The sequence below is a fragment of the Heliconius melpomene genome, chromosome 10 (assembly GCF_056956725.1).
Source record: "Heliconius melpomene rosina isolate 202511_hmr_F chromosome 10, ASM5695672v1, whole genome shotgun sequence".
Classification (NCBI taxonomy): domain Eukaryota; kingdom Metazoa; phylum Arthropoda; class Insecta; order Lepidoptera; family Nymphalidae; genus Heliconius; species Heliconius melpomene.
Window position 1 is genome coordinate 9,354,018 of NC_140398.1, and position 6,390 is coordinate 9,360,407.

Here is a 6,390-nt window from a genome sequence, read left to right on the forward strand (position 1 = left end):
ACGAAAATAGAAAACAGAATAAAACATCACTACATTGTTCACAATCCTAGAAAAGAAAGAAAGATTGAATAAAATCTAACAAGTGACAGCAGCAAGAGTTCAAACATGAATCATTTATATTTGAACCTCGACAAGTCCCAAATGAGACACAAAGGGGAGAAACGCGCGCGTCTACATACTCGTACTCTTCAATTTAATGTGACTCATTTCATGTGTGACGAAAATGTTTTTCCCAACACTGTTTTCATTCATATTTTTCCGTATTTTTTCTGGTTTTGATAAAAGCGTTACACGTTAAAAAATAATGACAAGACTTGCGCCGATAATGATTGAGGTAAAGCGGAGAAAGAACAAATTAGTAAATCTGTTTTGCTTCGGGGTGAATTTTATTACGGTATTAGATATAACGTATAAATAATAATATTATGAGCGGTATATTTGAAATATTTTATTTTATTTCTATTAAGATGTCTGCCTTCTTTTTAATATTCTATTCAAAATCCATAAGTTAAATTACAAATCCTTATAACTGCTGTTTCGGTGAAATCAAATAATTATTCATTTATTTTTCTTTAAGCTTCATCTCATATAGCGTAATAGGAAACTAGAATTCAGATACTCCGTTCTCCACTTCCCGCCAAATTTTCAAGATGTTGCTTGTTAAGTGGTGAATCTTATTTGATCGCGCTACGTCGTCACCAGAGCGAAGTTATAGAAATAATTTTAAATAATGAGATCGAACCTATAACCGTCGATTGTAGTTAAACTCTGGCCACGACGGCCTACATCAAATAAATATAATGTAAAAAAATATTAAAAAGATTGTACTAAACTTTTTAAATAATGAGACATAAAATAATATGACAAGACTAAAACAAATAGTTAAAATAGTAATTGTTTAAAAAATACATAAAATATACATCTGTTCTGTTTAAATTAAAAATAAAAAAATTGGAAATAGCCTTAAAAAAATCAAATTAATGTAATAAGGCTTTTATTTGAATATCAGTTCATTATAATTTTAAATGAACAATAAAGTAATAAGAAAGCAAATTGCGAAGTTTTTTTATTTCTAAACTTTTATTATCGGTATTCTTGGTTGTATAACATTAGGCTAGGCTCAGGCACGTGAGGTTGTCACGACTGCGGAGTCGCGGTCGATGGCCTTTGTTGAAAATTATTGTTTTAACCTTACTTCGTATTTAATTGTTATTCAGCTTCACGCTGTTCCCGCAAAATTGGGTTCGCAGAGAGAACCTAGTGGCAAGACACTCAGTTTAGGTGGACGCCTAAATTCAAGAATTACGTGTAGCGGAACTCATTGTGAAGTTTGGTTTTACCAGATCGAGGTTCTTTAAAGTTTCCTTTTTTTATTGTAGCTTCACGCTGAGTAATTAGAGGGAACCTAAGAACCTAATGTTAAGACAGTTTTTACCCAATTCTGCAGGCAATGTGTGTTGAGTGGCGGAAGTCAATACCGCGCTTTGCTTTTTTCTTCATCATAGCGAAAAGGAAAATATTAAATATTTAATTCTCCCGTGTAGAAATCGAACCTGTCACATTTACAGTCGCACGCTTGTGCTCCTCCGCTGGCTTCCAGGTATAAAATGTGTTTTAATCAAAGGTTGATAGTAGGTACGATATCTGCACCCTCGATGTAAATAATAAAGCCGTGAACCTTCGATCCTTACTTTTACCTTAGGTTTGGCTTGAATAAATTTTCTTACGATATCATTTTATGCCTATGCTTCCATATGCTTATGTAGCTCAAATAGTCTGTTATCCCAAACTTGTAAAGCTTGCCAAGAATTTATAAGGCGGTAATAGATATAAAGCCTTGAGCGATAACGTTTTCTGGGAAAAGTTCGAAAATATTGTACCTAATAAGTAGATAGGCTCCCTCTGCCTTTCCTGCTATGTGCGGGATACAGCGTGAAGGTAAAATAAAATAGAAAATAGATTAAATTGAAATTATCTACAAGTAAAGCGCTATATGGCAAAAGCGTAATATGAAATAGTTGATGGTGGATAGGTCGTTATAATTAAAAGTTTCCTGTGACATCTCCGAGTGGTACCTACATTTGATGATAGAAGTTTACTTCAAGAATTAATAACTATTTTAATTAAAATAATACAACAATTATTAATATATACTGTGTACGTCTAACATTTTTATAATAGCGGAGGCAAGTGATATAAGTTCTCGACTGAAAAGCGCTCGAGCTATGAAATTATTAATGGATACCTGCACAAAAGCTTCACAACCTAACTATTTTACTTGCTTTAATGAGATATTATTTTTTAATATTGTTTTCATAATTAACGTACTCAATTTAGTTTATCATTTCACATGAGTTTTAGTTTGTTATTTTTGTACATGGTGAAAGGTAAAATATTGTCTTTTTCCATTACCAAGGGAATTGTCCAATCAAATCAATGTCACTCTGTATCCCACATATTTCAGGGTAGGCAGAGGGAAGCTATCGTTAAGATTCTACGTTCTCTACTTTGCGCCGAATTTTCAAGATATTGCGTGTTGAATTGCGGAACTTAACGCCGCGCTTGTATTTATTTATTTCTTTAATATTTTAATTTCTTAGAACCCGAAGAAATGAAAATAATAAACAGCAAGAATCGAACCCACAACCGTTGAGTTACAGTCACACGCTTGTGCGAATGGGAATTCCCTCTCAATGTTTATGTTTCATACACATGAAACTTAAATACCTTTCAACTCGAAAACTCCACGCGCAGTAGTTTCGACTAATATATTTGTTTTTAGAGTTAGAGAAAAGCTAATTAAAAAAATTAAAAATCAGTTCTTCGTTTCTTTAATTAGGAAAACATCATCCTTGAAACATTTAACATATTAAACTAACGATGACTGTGATGAAAATAGACAAAACCATTGAATTCGGTATTTAATATTTTCCATACTAAAAAACGTATTATAATAAACTTTGCTATATTTTACAATTTCCATACAAAAACATTATATTCGTATATGAGCTGAGCTTATTTACGTGGAAATGTGTACTCGTATAATATCCGTTCGTGTATACATCTTATAATAACTACAAGTTACCCAAAATTATTTAGGTAAATATGAATCAATATAGATAATGTAACCCAGGTTTCAATAATAGAATAATACAGACAAATAAAAGAACATATCATGAATAGAAAAAACATATTTGTGCCATATTTCCTCTCATTAGTTGATTAAAGTAATCTTATAGTTTTTTTAATATTTTATTCATTGTTGAGCTGTTCTGATTTTCTTTCTTGGTAAGCAGAGAATCTAAACCCCCAAGAGACTGACAAAGAAATGGCAGAGGCGGCAAGAAACTTGATTTTACATTATTTAAATAACGCAAACAAATTAAATGAAAAGTTGACTTAAAATACTTTGAATAACAATACCAAATAAAGTTACATATGAAACCGCAACATAATTAGAACCTTGACATTGAAGAAATAACAAAGGTTGTGGCTTTTCTTATGTCTATATCAAATTATTATCGGTCTTATATAGCCTTCTTATATATTTACTAGTGGGCCCGGACGCGGCTACGCCCGCGAAAATGTAAGCCTAAATCATTAAAATAAGTTAAAAAATAATAATAAGTGGAGATTTATTATTAGAAAAAATATCTGAGTAACCGAAATGAACAAACCAAAGAAGTAAAAGCAACTAAAGGAAATTCTTAATATTAGAAAAAAAAACCTAAAGTTTGCTGTGCGCGCGTACTAAACATTTTTCTATATTAAATAATTATTAATTTTTGCGAACAATATTAAATAAAATCTCAAATGATTAAAATTACGATATTTTAAGTGTATAACATCGGTATAGATAACCAAACTGAGATAAATTAATTATAAGCAGCAAATAATTACATAAAAAATAATAGTAATTCGAAAATCTATAAAAATTTACAAAATCATCAAAGTCATCCGCCCGTTCGCGTCGGTCATACTCATATTATGCCGCCCGAAGGCTAGGTCATTTGGAATCAGTCACATCTTAATTATTTATTAGAATGTTATACAGTAAACTATAATTTCCATCTAGATGAAATGCTAAAAGTGACTATTATATTTATTTTCATAAGGATGAATATCAAATTATAGAAATCATCTAATTTTTGTTAATGATTTGTATAAAGAGATTTGTATAAATCTATATCGGCGCGCACCATGTATGCATTAAGCAAACTCACTGTGGGTGACGTTTTCTTAAAACAGCAAACTTTGCAAGCCGTTGCTTAGCAACGCGTAGCGACGATTGTTATTAACATGGCGGAATAAATTGCTTGTCAAATTAATTATTTAAATATATTGGTATATATCAAAAATATTACAAATATGACAAAAAAAAGTATCCTATGTTCATCCCGGGACCCTCAAGTATCTCTATATGAGTATTTTATCACAATTAAATTAGCGGTTTGGCCCTGATTGCGTAAAGGACAGACAGACAGACAGACAGACAGACAGACAGACAGAGTTACTTTCGAATTTATAATATAGGTATGGATATTGGTATATATCGATAATATTACAAATATGAGAAAAAAAGTATCCTATGTTCATCCCGAGACCCTCAAGTATCTCTATATGAGTATTTTATCACAATTAAATTAGCGGTTTGGGCCTGATTGCGTAAAAGACAGACAGACAGACAGACAGAGTTACTTTCGAATTTATAATATAGGTATGGATAAATATAATAATAATGCTAAAATAATTGCGATATGAATGGATTTCATATTCACACCCATCGACCTTTACCCGTCGCTTGTACTTTTATGCAGCTTTACGGTTTTTTCGACATATAAGTACAGTAAGGGTATTTTAACATTAATTTAATGTTAAAATACTCATTAATATCTCTAATTTTAGAGACATTAAAACACAGCTGTCTGCTATATGGGCTTTGAACACACGGGTCTACAGTGAAACAGCTTCTACACCTTTCACTTATGACACTTCTAATGTTTTTCATTTACCTTTACGTATAGTTTACGAGTACGTGTTATATTCAAGAAGATGAAGTTTCAATTTGAAGCTTAGTTCGCTATATACTAAGTAAACACTTTTCATTAAACACGATATTGCGGTCTACAATATAGCAACTTGAGACGGCCTCACTTGTATTTATGAAAATATTTATTCTTTATAGCTTGTGATATAATTTTTAAACATATTACAACTATAATGAAAGAAATAGAAAAATCCTTATTTTAACAATTATAATTGCTTTACCTTACTAAAAGTTAGGTAATAAAGAAGAATAATAAAACGTAGTTTTTAAAAAAATATATATTTTAAGATTATTATAGCGAGCGAAGCGAGCGAGCATTGGCGAATGAGGCAAGAGGGAGCGAAGTACCTTAGATTTTTTAAAAAACACTTCTGCTCTCCCATACACATACACATATCACACATCGACATAAATGTTACTTGTTGTAAATGAAGAACTAAGTTAATTCTTACTAGATTCTCCCTCCCCTTATAAACATTACAAGTATAGTAACCTATATAAGTATATACATTATATATATATATATATATATATCGAGAATATTCACATATAATTCAAGTTTATTGACTATTTGTATATGTGATCTCTTTATATTTGAGCATAATAATTATGCGTTATACTCAGGTACAAGTTGTATATACGAGTATATGAATTTATTTACCTACTAAAAATCGAGGATAACACAGCGTGCTATTTATTAATAATAATGGATAGTTTGCGTGTATATTATTATAAGGTAAACTATATTAAAAATATATATAACACAATTAAGATATTATATCAATAATTGTTTAACTCCATATAGAACATTTCACGTACATATATCTATATTAAAATATCTCTTCGTGGAACAATGATGTAATTGTACATTTAAAAAAAAACATAAATATATGCGAAAAGATTGCGTCTCTTCTAATATAGTAATAGTAATGTATAATGTATATGATTTAAAGTATCGCAGTTTTTATGTTTACATTTTTATTCCGAATCGGTAGACTGATAACAAAAACATGATTTAATTTGAAAAAAGATAAATAAAATAATAATAAACATTTTTAAATATACAATCCAACTAAGGTCATACAAGATTAAAAACGAGATTTCTCAATATCTACATGTACTACCGTGATAGTATAAACTCGTATAATTTAAAGTTTTTGCTTAGCATTAGACTTATCGAGATGTGTTCATATTCACAAGTGACACAGTGTAGCTACACCATAGAGCGTACAGGCAGTCAGCAACACGTTAGCCTGTGCAGCTGTGCACTGTACAGTGTACGAACACTACAGTACGGTGCTCGAGTGTATGGCAGTATGGCAGTATGGCTGTATGCGCAGTGA